The sequence below is a fragment of the Capra hircus genome, chromosome 18, assembly GCF_001704415.2.
Source record: "Capra hircus breed San Clemente chromosome 18, ASM170441v1, whole genome shotgun sequence".
Classification (NCBI taxonomy): Eukaryota; Metazoa; Chordata; class Mammalia; order Artiodactyla; family Bovidae; genus Capra; species Capra hircus.
The window spans coordinates 26,375,112-26,392,806 of NC_030825.1; the positions used below are offsets into that span (position 1 = coordinate 26,375,112).

At 42.9% G+C, this 17,695-nt stretch overlaps 1 protein-coding gene across 8 annotated transcripts in view; it reads left to right on the plus strand.

The window, feature by feature from the left end:
- Positions 585–17,695, plus strand: part of NLRC5 (NLR family CARD domain containing 5) — a 91,476-nt gene continuing 74,365 nt past the window's right edge. For all 8 annotated transcript variants that reach the window (XR_001919452.1, XR_001919453.1, XM_018062026.1 and 5 more), the window contains exon 1: positions 585–665. The gene's annotated coding sequence lies outside the window, so the exon portion shown is untranslated. The remainder of the gene's footprint in view (positions 666–17,695) is intronic.

The following is a 17,695-nucleotide window of genomic DNA, read 5'->3' on the forward strand; positions in this document are numbered from 1 at the left end:
AAGGGCAGTGGACCAGTGGCCATTCAGGACTGCTGCTGACCCCCCCCCCCCGGGGGGCACCTTCGCACCCTCTTAGCTCTCCTCCGGTCCCCTTTGTCTCACCCCTCCCTCGTCTCTGCCTGTGACCCTTGTGTGAGCTGGACAAGTTCCTTGACCTCGCCTCTAAATTCCTAGGTAGTGTGTTTAAGCACCGTCCAAAGGATCAAGGGCTCAGTAAGACCAATTACGGTTGTTCTCTTCTCCCCTCCCTTCATCCCGGAGAGCACCGAGGACCCCCTTGGGGCTGAGTCTCCCCCTCCTACAGAACGAGCATCCCTGCCCACCCCTCCTTAGCCTGCAGGGAGGCAGGGATAGCGGAACTCAGCCCGGGGTCTACCGGCGCGCCCCGGGTGCGCCCACCCTCCTCCCTGCGCCTCGGTTTCACATCCACGGAAGGGGCTTGGGCTCCCCGCGTCCCTTGGTGCCATCTCCAGGTCCTGTCCGCACAGGTGGCTGAGCGCAGGAGGCACCGGAGCGGGTGTGCCGCCCCGCCCGTCCCGCGCCCGGGCACCGAGAACCCACGTGATTTCCCGGCAGAGGCAGCCGGCTCCCAGAGCCCGCCGCCGGGCTGCTCCGCGCCTGCTTTCAGTTTCAAGCAGAGCGCGGCGAAGTCGGGAGCGCAGCCGGTGAGTACGCAGCGCTTCGCGGGGCGAGCGGCGCGGGTGGGGTGGGGTGAGAAGGCGGCGCGGCTGCTGGAGGACTCTGGAGGCCGGCGTTCCCACGGCCCGAGGTGGCTGGCCAGGCAGATGGTCAAGTATGGGAGGTCGGGCCGGCGGACGGCTGGACGGATGAAGGGGTAAACAGCTTGGGGCGCCGGTGGGCAGGGCGGCTGAGCGCCTGCCGCCCTGCGGAGTCTGGGGGACGAGTGGCGAGCCGCAGAGGAAAGCGAGTCCGGGTCACCCGGGTTGGGTTTCGGGACGCGGCTGCGTGCCTGCTCCCTCCCACTCCTCTCCACCTTCGCACCGCTCCTGTCAACTTCTAATTGCCTGGTAAAGAATTCAGAAGTCCCGCTGCTCCTGGAGCGCAGTTCAGACTTTTTAGCCGAAAAAGCTTTTTAGCATGGACAATTCCAAACACGTGCAAAAGTAGCCCTAGAATTTAGGTTGAGCTCTACAAATAATGCCAGTTCCGATATAACCAAGCCCCATGTAACCACCACGGTGGTTAGCTTCAACAGACCAGCCTAGTTTCGTCCCTGCCACACGTCATTTTGAAACAAATGGCAAACAGACATCACAGCAGCTCAACCGAAAATTTTCACAAAGTACTAAAAGATAAAGAGTTTTTAAACAGACGTACCCACGGCACCATCACTTTAAATTTTTTAACAGTAACTCCTTCATGTCAGATCTCCACAGACTATTCCTGATGAATATTTTAGCCCCATAAGTAATAGGGGAATACACGGGTGGCTTTTTGTTACTTGCTTTTTGCCTTTTCAAGTCGTTTTCAGCTATTTTCTCATGGAGAGCATGGGAGGAGGACAAGAGCTGAAGTTTGCTGGAATGGCCCATTTGTGTTTGCATCCATTTCAGAAGTTACAGTTCTTAAGTTTATTTTTTAAGAAGTTGGAGGTTCTGCAGACTTAAAGCAATTTGAAAACCAGCACTTCCCAGCCTCCCAAACCTGGGGATAGCAGAAGGTGGTGTGTATCCTGGGCCAATACCTAGAGTCTCCTTTCTCCAAATTGCTTTTCTTTCTCTCTAAGAAGCTGTAAGCTCAGAAAAGCATGAGGCTCAGTCTCTTACCAGAGAACGGAAGGGGAGATAAAGCTGATGATTTCATGGTGCGTGCAGGTTCCCCATCTAGGGCGCTTTTCTCAAAGCTTAATGAAAGATAGCATCCACTGGGCTGGTCATTGATTATGCCCACCTGCCTTGCCTGCAAAGCACAGCACCAGCTTGACTGGCACCTAGCATAGGAAGCAGACAAATCAGGGCTCTCAGCACCTTGAATTTGCTTGGTTGTGGTGGTGTTCAGTCGCTAAGTCATGTCTGACTCTTTACGACCCCATGGGCTGCAGCACGCCAGGCTTCCCTGTCCTTCAGTGTCTCCTGGAGTTTGCTCAAACTCATGTCCATTGAGTTGGTGCTGCTATCTAACCATCTCATCCTCTGTTCCCCCCTTCTCTTCCTGCCCTCAGTCTTTCCCAGCATCAGGGTCTTGCTTGATGACCGTGGCTGTTGTATCTCTCAGAACCTCGGTCTCTCACCTGTAAAACAGGGATGATAATATGTCCTTCCAAGTGTGTTTTATGGGTTGCTGGATGAGTATGCCCTGTTTATGGTCACCCTCAAGGTACTGCACAAGCATGAGGGGTGAGAGTCCTTAACGAAGGCAGACAGGCAGAAGAGAAAGCTTTTTGGAAGAGTCTGACGATGTACTTGGCCTTATTCCTCCAACAGATACAGAGGTGATGGACGTTTGTGGCATCGGTCCGTCTCCCTACACTCCCTACATACACCTACCTCCCCTCTGAGAAAATCCAGCCAAATTACTTAGGATGTCTTCCTCTGTCTGTTATGGGTGAATTGTGTCCCTGAAAAAGATAATGGTGAAGTTCTAATCCCTCTCTTTCAGAATGTGACTTTACTTTGAAAAAAAGATTGTAGCAGATGTAATTAATTAAGATGAGGTCATAGGAGAGTAGGTGGACCCTTAATTCATTATGACTGGTGTCCTTATGAGGCCGGCATAGAAGATAGAGATACACAGGGGGAGAAGACGGCCATGTGACACAGAGGCAGAGATTGGAATGAGACATCGACAAACTAAGGAAGCTCAAGAACTGCCCGAAACCACCAGAAGCCAAAACTGGCCAGGCAGAGCCCACGCCGTGAAGCTTCAGAGGGAGGGTGGCCCTGCCTGCACCTTGATTTCAGATTTCTGGCCTCCAGAACTATGAGAGTATAATACTTCCGTCATTTTAATTCACCCATTTTGTGGTCCTTTGTTATAGCTGTAGCAAAACTAGAAAACTAATTTGCCATCCCAGAATCTCCCCTCTGCTTTCCAATTAAATACATATGCAAATATTTTGTAAAAACTTTGTTAACACTCCGTGCTTTCAGTGCAGGGGGCACGGTTCAATCCCTGTCCCGGGAACTAAGATCCTACATGCCGTGTTGCATGGCCAAAAAAAAAAAAAAAAAAACTTTTTGGAGGCATTCTAAAGATGTAAAGTACTGGTTTTCTTTACTAGATCTGTTTTTTGAGTGTTGGCTGGTAGCCCAAAGTCTTCACTGAAACTCAGTCTGCAAGGCAAACACCCAGTTGATTTGAGTGGGAAAAAAAAGTCTGAAAAATTGATCAGGCTGGAGGTTGGTGCCAAGTGTCTGGGGAAGAGAAGGCTTTTGGTCCCTGAGACTACCCTGAAAGACCATCTTTCTGCCATCCACTCCCCTTAAAACGAGGTGGAAGTGGTGAGGCAGGCAGGCATCTTGGTTATTTATTTGGGACTTGTTACCCATAAAATAAGCATGATTATGTAACCTCCATGCCATCTGGGGTTTCCTAGATCCTTGAGAGCTGGGTGAAATTGTCATGAAACCCCTTTACACCCCTTTGGGAAGCCCTAAGTATTCTCAAGCTCTCTGTGGATCTGAAAGGTGAAGACAACTGTGAGCTTGGTTCTTCTGGCCTCCTCTGACCCCAGACGCTTTCGCTCTGCACTCATCTTCTCTGCCTACGAGACCAGGGCATGAAACCAGCAGGTTACCCGGGGTAAAAAGATGGTGGGCCTGGGGAAACCTGTGTTCATTTGTTTACCCTACCAGTTTCCATTCCAGGTTCTCTGGGATGGGACTCGCGCTACATCCTGTAAGTCACTCCAGAGTCTTCTGATAAATTCCCAGAACCTTTCTAATTCCCAGAAAGGTTTTTAGCAGCCCTTCTGGCTGGGACGCCTCTGACATTTGGCAAAGGAGAATTTCAATGAACTTGATGGAATATCAGTATTCACACTCAGGTGAACTCTTTTCTCAGTTTGGTTTTCCTCCTTCGGGTCTTTTTTCTACATAGGTATATTCCTTTTTTTTTTTTTTTATAATGAACTCATAAAAACCAAAATGGAATTATACTTTTTCAACTAAGTAACATAGATCGTATATTGGAGGAAAATCAGTGGCAACCCACTCCAGTATTCTTGCCTGGAAAATCCCATGGACAGAGGAGCCTGGTGGGCTATAGTCCATGGGGTCGCAAAATAGTTGGAAGCAACTTAGCAACAACAAAATGCTATGATATCATTTTTTAAAATTTATTTATTTGGCTACAACAAGTCTTAATTGCAGCATGCAGGATCTTTAGTTGCAGCATTCGAACTCTTGGTTGTGACGTGGGATCAAACCTGACCAGGGATCAAACCTGACCAGAGATCAAACCTGGACCCCCTACATTGGAAGCAGAGTCTTAGCCACTGGACCACCAGGAAAGTCCATGTGATATCATTCTTTAATTGTTCATTTATTTATTTTTTTGTATAGCAGAGTTTTATTAAAGTGAAAAGGGACAGAGAAATCTTCTGACATAGACATCAGAAGGGGGGCGGAGAGTACCCCCCTTGCTAGTATTAGCAAAGGAGTTATATACTTTTTTAATTAGTTATTGCAATAAATCAAAAGATTGTCTCCAGGTTGTAAAGATCTTACTAGACCCACTCCCATAATGTACATTATTAGATAACAGGATTAGCCAGAAGGTTTTCAGGAAGGAGAAACTGTCCTCAAGCAGGATACATTGTTGTTATATAATCCTTAGTACAGAGTTTAAACTGAGTTGTTTGTTGTATAATCATCAGTTCTGGACTTAAAGAAAAAAACATTTTATGTAATTAAGACTAAGGAATGTAGAGGAAAAAAAGATGTTCGTCCTTTCCTCCTCCTTGAGAATTCCAGACCCCTATCTCCGAGAACCCCAGACCCCTTTCTCCTCCTTGGGGATCCCGGACTTCTTATCAACCTGCCTAGGAATTGACTCTCTCATTCCCCCCTTTCCTTTCAGGAGAATTATGTTGCCGAGGGAAAGGGGCATCGTTTTCATTCCATTAACTACTTCCTGCTATTGAGGGGCGTGCTGAGGCAACATGTTCTCCTGACCCTCATATGGAGGGTCTCTGATCCAGGGGCCCCGAGTAATAGTTGGAGGATGCTCTGGCACTTGTAGGAGCCTGGACAGCCTTTTGTAACTTAAAAGCTTTCAGACGGTTAGAAGCAAACCCCATTTTACAGTTACAGCTGTAAGGCAAAATAGCCATTAGACCAAGTTAAAACCTAATCAAAATTAAAAGTCACATTATGTCCGTAGTTAAGGTACAATATGTTATACCAGTCCATCTTAAGATTGCTAGATGTCATCACAGAGTTGAAGACAGTCCTTTCCTTGAAGCAGAGAAACCCACCATAGGAAGTCTTCAACTGATGAGGAGGTTGAAAAGCTGAAAGCTTGTCCTGAAGATTCCGGACAAGCCCCCAAGATGATAGCTTACCGTGAATGGTGTCAGATTCGTGATCTCCGAAGAAGATTTAACTTTGGGAACAGGGACCAGCCTTGATCATTCAAGAGCTTTTGTATTGCAGAGTTTTAATAAAGCGAAGAGAGGCAGAGAAGGCTTCTGACATAGACATCAGAAGCGGGGTGGAGAATGCCCCAGTTGTTTAGTTTGTAGAGGCTACTATTCCACATAGTAAAATTATATAAAACATACAAAACAGTATGTAATGAAAAGTAAGTCTCCCCTTCTCCCATCTCCCGGCCACCTGTAACCGTTGCTGAAAACAGTCATCAGATTCTTGAGTCTCCTTTCATAGATTGTCTAGGTGGGCCTTTACAGACATATATATATATATATCTCTGTGTGTGCAGTGTTTGTGTATAAATCCCCTTCTCAGAAATGATAGTATACTGCATATAGTATTTTTTATCTTGCTTTTTTTAAATTAAAATTGTTTAAAATTGCTTACTTGTTTTTTGACTGTGCGGGGTCTGCTGCTCGGGCCTTCTAGTTGCCGCGAGCGGGGGTGGCTCTTCGTTGCGGTGTGTGGCTTCCCACTGTGGGGGCTTCTCTTGTTGTGGAGCGCGCACTCCAGGAGCACTGGCTGCAGCAGTTGCGGCTCGTGGGCTTAGTTGCTCTCAGCATGTGAAATCTTCCCGGACCAGGGATTGAACCTGTGTCCCCCTGCACTGACAGGTGGATTCTTGTCCACTGTGCTACCAGGGAAGTCCTATCTTGCTTTCTTTTTGATTGTAATTTGGAAATCTTTCCACATCAAAACAAGAAAAATCTGCCTTTTTCCTTTCTAAGAGCTACATAGTATTTTCCACTGCTTGTTGTTCCATAATTGATTTAACTATTGTTGGACAACTAGGTCTTTTCACATCTCTTATTATTCTAATCAGCACTGTAACAGATATCCTTGTGCAATCATCATTTTTACCTGTGTGAGAATAAGTCTTTAGGGAAAACATCCAAGAGTGTATTTGCAAGGTCAAGGGGAATATTTTCTGCATATTTGCCGTTTGGACTTTGATAAATCTGGCAAATTACCCTCCTTAAGTCTTGTACTGATTTTCACTCCCACCAGCCATGTGTGACGGGGCCAGCTTCCCACCCTCCGCAATACATGTGTTATCAGATTTTCCGTATTTGCAGATCTGGTTGACAAATAATGGTGTCTTGGGTTTTTTTTCAATTCTCTTATGAATGATTTGAGGCATCTTTTCAAATATTTAAGGGTCACTTTTCACAAACTATTCATATCCTTTGCCTGCTTTTCCATTGGGTTGTTGGTCTTTTTCCTATTGAGTTTTGAATGCACTTTACCTATTAAGGAGACGTTTTGCTGAAAGTTTTGCTTTCAGGTTCAAAGGATTCATTAACAAATGACTCATCATATACAATAAACAAATTTCAGTATTTAATAGAGTATTAATTGACTTAATTTCAATACACAGTCATTAAAATAAGAGAAATAGAAAAAATAGGGAAAAGTAACAGCACATACATCACCAGACTGGGCTGCCCAACATCTAGACTTAAGCAGCATGCTGGGAAGTCCCTCGCTAACAGCAAGCAGTCTGGAGTCCCAGTTGGGAAAAGGTCCCGGACGGTGCATCCACCCCACAAGGGAGACTTCAAATTGCCGTTTCAGGGGCTCCCGCTTATAATCGCAGGCTATGAATTGATACCATCATCAGTTTGCATGCACAAATTCAGCTCTTTTTTTACTTTCACCTTTTTACAATGCTGTTTGTTTCACATTGTGAGTCATAAGATTTCGTTAGACCGCAGGGGATTGGGCCAGACCCTCAGAGGTTCAAGAATTGCAAGACCCACTCCCTTTCTTATCTAAAGATAAGACTCATGGTGACTCTTCTGACTCACGGTGTCTAGGCAGATCAGAAGCAGGTCAGCTCTCCTGAAGCCTGCACAAGACTTCCTCCATTTTACTTTCCCTAACAGGAAATTATCTATTTGTATTCAGTTCAGTTCAGTGGCTCAGTTGTGTCTGACTCTTTGCGACCCCATGAATCACAACACATCAGGGCTCCCTGTCCATCACCAACTCCCAGAGTTCACTCAAACTCATGTCCATCGAGTTGGTAATGCCATCCAGCCATCTCATCCTCTGTTGTCCCCTTCTCCTCCTGCCTCCAATCCCTCCCAGCATCAGGGTCTTTTCCAATGAATCAACTCTTCGCATTAGGTGGCCAAAGTATTGGAGTTTCAGCTTCAGCATCAGTCCTTCCAATGAACACCCAGGACTGATCTCCTTTAGAATGGACTGGTTGGATCTCCTTGCAGTCCAAGGGACTCTCAAGAGTCTTCTCCAACACCACAGTTCAAAAGCATCAATTCTTCGGCGCTCAGCTTTCTTCACAGTCCAACTCTCACATCCATACATGACCACTGGAAAAACCATAGCCTTGACTAGACGGACCTTTGTTGGCAAAGTAATGTCTCTGCTTTTCAATATGCTATCTAGGTTGGTCATAACTTTCTGGGATCAGATGCCATGATCTTAGTTTTCTGAATGTTGAGCTTTAAGCCAACTTTTTCACTCTCCTCTTTCACTTTCATCAAGAGGCTTTTTAGTTCTTCTTCACTTTCTGCCATAAGGGTGGTGTTTATCTGAGGTTTAGCCCAGCGTTTCTCATGATGTACTCTGCATATAAGTTCAATAAGCAGGGTGACAATATACAGCCTTGACGTACTCCTTTTCCTATTTGGAACCAGTCTGTTCCATGTCCAGTTCTATATATATTTATATTAGGAATATACTATCATTTAAAAAATATTTTATACTTTTTATTTTGTATCAAGGTATAGCCAATTAACAATGTTGTGATAGTTTCAAGTGAACAGGGAAGGGACTCAGCCATATACCTACATGTATTCATTCTCCCCCAAACGCCCTTCCCATCCAGGCTGCCACACAACGTTGAGCAGAGTTCCCTATGCTATACAGTAAGTATTCTACCATCTTAAGTGGCTACATACTTGTCCAAAGAATGGTTGAACTGTGTTTGTTAGACATTTAGATTGAATCTTGTTTTCTCCTGCATACATGGACTGTTTCCTCTGTTTTATATTAAAAAAAAAAAACACCTCAAAACAAGATGTGGCAGTTTAATTCTTTCCATAACCCTTGCCAGAATTCTTCTCAGGGAAGGAAGTATTTCTGGAAAAATGCTTCGATGGGATTGGGGTGAGTGGGACCTGTGTGCAAAGAGGTCATCAGGGATCAGCAGGTCAGCAGAGCTTGTGTGATGGCTAGGGGTGCAAAATGTGCTCCTGAAATGAAGGGAGGAGGAGATAGGAGAGAAGGGAGGATGAGGAGAAGGGGAGAGGAGCAAGGCTGAGCAGGAAGAAGACCCCCAGAAACTTCCTTGGGATAGGATGCCCAAAGTGCACTTTCATTGAGGAGATGCACAGACTTCGTGCGAGGTGGAAACTGACGACAGAGGCTAGCACCGGCTCCACTCTGCGCTCGTTAGCTCAGCACACATCTGCTTGGATTCTGCAACGTGCCAGGCTGTGTGCTAGGTACTGGGCTACAGCTGGGGACATGACAGCGTCCCCACCCAGGGAGCTGATGTGCCAGTAGAAACAGACAGTACCCAAGTATACAAGGATGTGCAGTAGACATCAGGTAACAGCGAGGGAGATAAGCCACTGAGCTCCTTTTGCCTGCAATGTAACAGAACCTGAGTAGGAGCCCTCTGTCCAAGGAGATCTGCCTGTGTGGGAGCTGTAAGCTTCCCCAGGCCATGGTACTTCAGGGTGTCTGAGCCAGTTCATCTGTCTCGGGAAAGATGGGGCTGCCCCAGCTGATTCCCAGCCCTGTGAACATTCTGGGCCACTCACAGCCTGGATGGTTTCCTTCAGCTCTGTTTTCCACTGTGGACTTGAAAAAGGGTATATGGACTTTATTTTTAATTTTGTTGTTGTGTTAAAATACACATAAAAATTTCCCTCAACCATTTTTAATGGTTTTAAAATTTATTTTTGGCTGTACTGTGTCTCCGTTGCTACACAGGCTTTCTTTGGCGGCAAGCGGGGGCTGCCCTCTAGTCACAGCGCGCGGGCTTCTCATTGCAGTGGCTTCTCTCGTGGAGCATGGGCTGTAGGGTGCACGGGCTTCAGCAGTTGCAGCACACGGGGCTCAGTAGTTGTAGCTCACAGGCTCTAGAGCATGGGCTCAGTAGTTGTGGCAAATGGCTTAGTTGCTCCATCACGTGGAATCCTTTCAGACCGGGATCCGAACCCAAGTCCCCTGCACTCGCAGGCGAATACTTATCCACTGTGCCACCAGGGAAGTCCTCTGTCAACCATTTTTAAGTGCACAGTTCAGCGCTTTCAAGGACGTTGAGGTTGTGAATCCATCCCCATCATCCACTCCCATCACTCTTTTCATCTTGTAAAACTGGGATCCTGTGCCGGTTATCCAATAGCTCTCAGTTCTGCCTTCCCCGCACCCCTAACAGCCATCATTCTCCTATCTGCATGGGTGTGATTACTCTGAATACCTCATATAGGTGAATCAGACACTGTCTTTGGGGGAATGACATATCACTTAGCCTAGGTGTCCTCAAGGTTCATTTATCTTGTAACATGTTGTAGAATTTCCTTCCTTTTAAAGGCTGAGTAATATTCCATTGTATGTATAATCACATTTTTCTTCTTCATTCATCCATCAATGGACACTTGGATTGCTTCTGTGTTCTACCTATTATAACCAAAGCTGCTGTGAGCACATGTGTACAAATATCTCTTCAAGACCCTGCTTTTAATTCTCTCGAGCACATATCCAGGATCCAGCATCATAGTGTAATTCTATTTTTGATTTTTTGAAACACCTCCTTACTGTTTTCCACAGCAGCTGTGCTATTTTACCTTCCTACCAACAGTGCACGAGGGTTCTGATTTCTTCACATCATCCCCATCACTTTTTGTTTTCTGGGTTTTTTTTCAGTTGCCATCCTAATGGATGTGAGGTGATATCTCATTGTAGTTTTGATTGTGTGTGTGTGTGTATGCTTAGTTGCTCAGCTGTATCTGATTCTTTGTGACCCCATGGACTGCATCCTGCCAGGCTCCTCTGTACCTGGAATTTTCCAAGCAAGAATACTGGAGTGGGTTGACGGTTTCTACTCCAGGGGATCTTTCCAACCAGGGATTGAACCCACATCCCCTGTATCTCCTGCTTTGGCAGGCAGATTCTTTACCACTGAGTTGCCAGAAGCCCATTTCCCTAACGATTAGTAGGGTTTCTCTTCTGGCTCAGTGGTAAAGAATCTGCCTCCAATGTGGGAGATGTGGGTTTGACCCCTGGGTCGGGAAGATTCCCTGGAGAAGGAAATGGCTCCCCACTCCAGTATTCTTGCTTTGGAAATCCCGTGGATAGAGGAGCCTGGCAGGCTACAGTCCGTAGGGTCGCAAAAGAGTCAATCACAGCTTAGCGACTAAACAGCAACAACAGCGATTAGTAATACTGAGTGCCTCTCCATGTGCTTATTGACCGTTCATATTTCTCTTTGGAGAAATATGTTTTCAGATCCTTTGCCCATTTTTTAATTGACTTCTTTGGTTTCTTGTTGAGTTGCAGGAGCTCTGTCTGTATGCTGGATATCAACCCCTTATCAGATAGGTACTTTGCAACATTCTCCTATTCTGTGTGTTGTTCTCGGGGTAGGGTCTTTTGACGTGATTTAAAATTTTTTTATGAAGTCCAAATTTTTCTGTTCTTTTGATGTCTGTGCTTTCAGTGTCATCTCCAAAAAACCATTGCCAAACCAAATGTCACAGCTTTCATTCTATGTTTGCTTCTAAAAATTTTTATTGTTTTAGGTCTTACACTTAGGGCCTTATCCATTTTGAGTTAGTTTTTATATATGGTGTTAGGTAAAGGGCCAGCTTCATCCCTTCACATGTGGATATCCAGTTTTTCCAGAACCATTTGTTGAAAAGATTGTCCTTTCCCCCATTGAATGATCTTGGCATCAAAAGTAAGACTAGACTCCTTTTTCTACTCCATTGGTCTGTATGTCTGTCTTTATGCCAATACCACACTGTTTTGATAACTGTAGCAAGTTTTGAAATCAGGAAATATGATTCCTCCAGTCTTGTTCTTTTTTTCAGGACTGTTTTTACTATTTGGGGTCCCTTGAGATTCCGTTTGAATTTTAGGATTTTTTTTTTTTAATCTTTGCAAGAAAGAGGTCATTGGGATTTTGATAGAGATTGCATTGAATCTGTAGATCACTCTGGATAATTCTGACATTATAACAATTGTAAGCTTTCCAATCCATGAACATGAGATGTGTTTCCATTTATTTATGTCTTATTTAATGTCTTATTCTTTCAGCAATATTTTGTAGTTACATTGTACAAATCTTTTGCCTCCTTGGTTTAGTTAACTTCTGAGTATTGGGTTGGCCAAAAAATTCATTCAGATTTTCCTGTAAGATATTATGGAAAAACCTGAACAAACTTTTTGGCCAACCCAATGTTTTATTTATCTTTGATGCCATTGTAAATGGAATTGTTTTGGTTATTTCCTTTTCAGATTACTCATCATTCATATTTAGAAACAACTGATCTGTTTGTGTTGACTTTGTGTCTTGCTGCCTTGCTGAATTCATTTATTAGTTCTAACAAGTGTTTTTGGTAGAATCTTTAGGGTTTTCTACATATAAGACCCTGTTATCTGCAAACAGATAATTTAACTTTTTCCTTTCCAGTTTGGATGCCTTTTATTTCTTTTTCTTGCCCAATTCAGTGGCCAGAACTGCTGGTTCCATGTGGTATAGAAGTGATGAATGCAAGCATCCTTGCTTTGTTCCTGGTCTTAGAGGAAAAGTTTCCAGACTTTCTCCATTGAGTATGATGTTTGCTATGTGTTTTTCATGCATAATTTTATTATGTGGAGGTAGTTTCCTTCTATTCCTAGTTTGTTGAATATTTTTATTGTAAAACGGTGTTTAATTTTGTCAGTTTTTTTGTAGCAATTGACATGATTGCGTGGTTTCTTCTCTTCATTTTGTTGATGTCACACACTACATTGATCAGTTTTCATGTGTTGAACTATCCTTGCATTCTAGGACTAAATCTAACTTGGTTACAGTGTATGAACTTTTGATTTGCTGAATTTGGTTTGCTAGTATTTTGTTGGGAATATTTGCATCATGGTTCATGAGGGATATTAGTCTCTAGTTTTCTTGCAGTGTCTTTGTCTGGCCTTGATATCAGAGAGTGCTGGCCTCCAAGAATGAGTTAGGAAGTGCTCCCCCTCTTCAACTTTTGGGAAGAGTTTGAAAAGGATTGATACCAGTTCTTTTTTAACTTTTAGGTAGAATTCACTATGAAGCCGTCCAGTCCAGGACTTTTATTTATTGGGAGATTTTTTTTTATTGCTGATGTACTTACTTACTAGTTATAAGTCTATTCAGATTTTCTACTTCTTTGTGACTTAATGTTGTAAGGTTTTGTGTTCCTGGGAATTTGTCCATTTTGTGTAGGTTATTCAATTTGTTGACATACAATTATTCATAGTATTGCAATTCTTTTTATTTCTGTAGAATTGGTAGTGATGTTCCCACATTCTGACTTTAGTAATTTCAGTCTTCTCCCTTTTTTTCTTAGTCCAAAAGGTATGCCAATTTTGTTGATGTTTTTGAAGAACCAGCTTTTGGTTTCATTAACTTTTCTCTATTATTTTTCTATTCTCCTTTTCCTTTATTTATACTTTAATTGTTATTATTAGGCAAACCATTCAATATCACAGTAATCCAAGTCTGTGCCCTGACCAGTAATGCTGAAGAAGCTGAAGTTGAACAGTTCTATGAAGACCTAAAAGACCTTCTAGAACTAACACCCTCAAAAGATGTCCTTTTCATTATAGGGGACTGGAATGCAAAAGTAGGAAGTCAAGAAACACCTGGAGTAACAGGCAAATTTGGTCTTGGATTACAGAATGAAACAGGGCAAAGGCTAATGGAGTTCTGCCAAGAGAACACACTGGTCATAGCAAACACTCTCTTCCAACATCACAAGAGAAGACTCTACAGATGGACATCACCAGATAGTCAACACTGAAATCAGATTGATTATATTTTTTTGCAGCCAAAGATAGAGAAGCTCTAAACAGTCAGCAAAAAACAAGACCAGGAGCCGACTGTGGCTCAGATCATGAACTCCTTATTGCCAAATTCAGACTGAAATTGAAGAAAGTGGAGAAGATCACTAGATCATTCAGGTATGGCCCAAATCAAATCCCTTATGATTATACAGTGGAAGTGAGAAATAGATTTAAGGGACTAGATCTGACAGACAGAGTGCCTGATGAACTATGGACGGAGGTTCATGACATTGTACAGGAGACAGGGATCAAGACCATCCCCAAGAAAAAGAAATGCAAAAAAGCAAAATGGCTGTCTGGGGAGGCCTTTCAAATAGCTGTGAAAAGAAGGGAAGCAAAAAGCAAAGGAGAAAAGGAAAAATATACCCATTTGAATGTAGAGTTCCAAAGAATAGCAAGGAGAGATAAGAAAGCCTTCCTCAGTGATCAATGCAAAGTAATAGAGGAAAATAATAGAATGGGAAAGACTAGAGATCTCTTCAAGAAAATTAGAGATAACAAGGGAACATTTCATGCAAAGATGGGCTCAATAAAGGACAGAAATGGTATGGATATTAAGAAGATATTAAGAAGAAGTGGCAAGAATACACAGAAGAACTGTACAAAAAAGATCTTTATGACCCAGATAATCATGATGGTGTGATCACTCACCTAGAGCCAGACATCCTGGAGTGTGAAGTCAAATAGGCCTTAGGAAGCATCACTACGAACAAAGCTAGTGGAGGTGATGGAATTTCAGTTGAGCTATTTCAAATCCTGAAAGATGATGCTGTGAAAGTGCTGCATTCAATATGCCAGCAAATTTGGAAAACTCAGCAGTGGCCACAGGACTAGAAAAGGTCAGTTTTCATTTCAATCCCAAAGAAAGGCAGTGCCAAAGAATGCTCAAACTACTGCACAATTGCACTCATCTCACACGCTAGTAAAGTAATGCTTAAAATTCTCCAAGCCAGTCTTCAGCAATTCGTGAACTGTGAACTTCCTGATGTTCAAGCTGGTTTTAGAAAAGGCAAAGGAACCAGAGATCAAATTGCCAACATCTGCTGGATCATGGAAAAAGCAAGAAAGTTCCAGAAAAACATCTATTTCAGCCTTATTGACTATGCCAAAGCTTTTGACTGTGTGGATCACAATAAACTGTGGAAAATTCTGAAAGAGATGGGAATACCAGAGCACCTGACCTGCCTCTTGAGAAACCTATATGCAGGTCACGAAGCAACAGTTAGAACTGGACATGGAACAACAGACTGGTTCCAAATAGGAAAAGGAGTATGTCAAGGCTGTATATGGTCACCCTGCTTATTCAACTTATATGCAGAGTACATCATGAGAAACTCTGGGCTGGAGGAAGCCCAAGCTGAAATCAAGATTGCTGGGAGAAATATCAATAACCTCAGATATGCAGATGACCCCACCCTTAAGGCAGAAAGTGAAGAGGAACTAAAGAGCCTCTTGATGAAAGTGAAAGAAGAGAGTGAAAAAGTTGGCTTAAAGCTCAACATTCAGAAAACTAAGATCATGGCATCTGGTCCCATCACTTCATGGCAAATAGATGGGAAAACAGTGGAAGCTGTGTCTGACTTCATTTTTCTGGGCTCCAAAATCACTGCAGATGGTGATTGCAGCCATGAAATTTAAAAGACACTTACTCCTTGAAAGGAAAGTTATGACCAACCTGGACAGCATATTGAAAAGCAGAGACATTACTTTGTTTAACAAAGGTCTGTCTAGTCAAGGCTATGGTTTTTCCAGTAATCATGTATGGATGTGAGAGTTGGACTATAAAGAAAGCTGAGCGCCGAAGAATTGATGGTTTTGAACTGTGCTGTTGGAGAAGACTCTTAAGAGTCCCTTGGACTGCAAGGAGATCCAATCAGTCCATCCTGAAGGAAATCAGTCCTGAATATTCATTGGAAGGACTGATGCTGAAGCTGAAACTTCAATATTTTGGCCATCTGATGCAAAGAGCTGACTCATTTGAAAAGACCCTGATGCTGGGAAAGATTGAGGGCAGGAGGGGAAGGGGATGACAGAGGATGAGATGGTTGGATGGCATCACTGACTCAATGAACGTGGGTTTGGGTGAACTCCAGGAGTTGGTGATGGACAGGGAGGCATGGCGTGCTGTGGTTCATGGGATCACAAGAGTCAGACACGACTGAGTGACTGAACTGAACTGAATTGTTATTATTTCATTTCTTCTGCTAGTTTTGCATTTAATTTACTTTTCCTTCCTAGTTTCTTAAGTTATAAAGTTAGGTTGTTGATTTGAGATCTTTCTTGTTTTTAAACATAAACATTTATACCTATAAAATTTCTCCTTAGCGCTGCTTTTGCTGTGTCCAATACATTTTGGGTTTTTTTTTCATTCATCTGTAAACATTTTCTAATTTCCATTGTGATTTCTTCTTTGATTTGCTTGAATGTGGGCAGTCTTGTTTCCATGATTTTGTGAGTTTTCCAGTTTCCTTTACGTTATTGATTTCTAACACCATTGTGGTCAGAGACTATACTTTGTATGATATTTATCTTTTAGAATCTATCAAGACATAATTTGTGCCCTTCAGTTCAGTTCAGTCACTCAAACTCATGCCCATCAAGTGGGTGATGTTGTCCAACCAACACATCCTCTGTCATCCCCGTCTGCTCCTGCCTTCAATCTTTCCCAGCATCAGGGTTTTTTTTCCAATAAGTCAGTTCTTCAAATCAGGTGGACAGACTACTGGAGTTTCAGCTTCAGCATTAGTCCTTCCAATGAATATTCAGAACTGATTACCCTTAGATTTGACTGGTTTAATCTCCTTGCAGTCCAAGGGACTCTCAAGAGTCTCTCCAGCACCACAATTCAAAATCATCAATTCTTCGGTGCTCAGCCTTCTTCACAGTCCAACTCTCACATCCATACATGACCACTGGAAAAACCATAGCCTTGACTAGACGGACCTTAGTCGGCAAAGTAATGTCTCTGCTTTTCAATATGCTTACATACAGTCTATCCTGGAAAATACCCCATGTGCAACTGAGAATGTGTATCCTGTTGTTGCTGGGTGGAGATTCTGTATATATCTGTCAGATCTTATTGACCTATTGTATGAAGTCCTCTATTTCTTCACTTGTCTTCTGTTTGATTAGTCTATCCTTTATTGCAAGTGGGTATTAAAGCCTCCAAATATGATTGTAAAATTGCTTATGTCTCACTTCAGTTCTATCAGTTTTTGCCTTGTATATTTTGGTTGTCTGTCATTAGGCATGTAAATGTTATAACTGGTATATCTTCTTGGTATATTTAACCTTTTATTAACATGTGAAGTCCTTCTTTGTCTCTTATAACCTTTTTTCTAATTTAAAGTCTATCTTTTTCAAAAATTTTTAAAATATAAATTTATTCATTTTAATTGGAGGCTAATTACTTTACAATATTTTATTGGTTTTGCCATACATCAACATGAATCTGCCACGGGTGTACACGTGTTCCCCATCCTGAACCCCCTCCCACCTCCCTCCCCGTACCATCCCTCTGGGTCATCCCAGTGCACCAGCCCCGAGCATCCTGTATCACGCATTGAGCCTGGACTGGCGATTCGTTTCACGTTAGTCTAACCATTCCTTCTCTCCTTTGATTACTATTTTCATGAGATATCTTTTTCCATCCCTTTACTTTTAATCTGTTTTTGCTCTTGAATTTCAAGTTTGTCTCTTGTAGACAGCATATAGTTAGATCAGTGTTTTTATCCATTCAGCCAATCTGTCTTTTGATTGGAGAGTTTAATCCATTTGCATTTAGGTTGCTACTGATGAGGAGGGATTTATTTTTGTCATTTTGCTCTTTGCTTTTTATATGCCCTATAGCTTTTTGGTCCCTCACTTTTTGCATTCCTCTTTTGTGTTTCGTTAACTTTTTGTAGTGAAATGTTTAAATTCTTTCTTAATTTTCTTTTGAGTATATTCGATAGCTAGTTTCCTTGTGGTTAACATGAGGATTACATTTAACATCCTGATATAACATTCTAATTTGAATA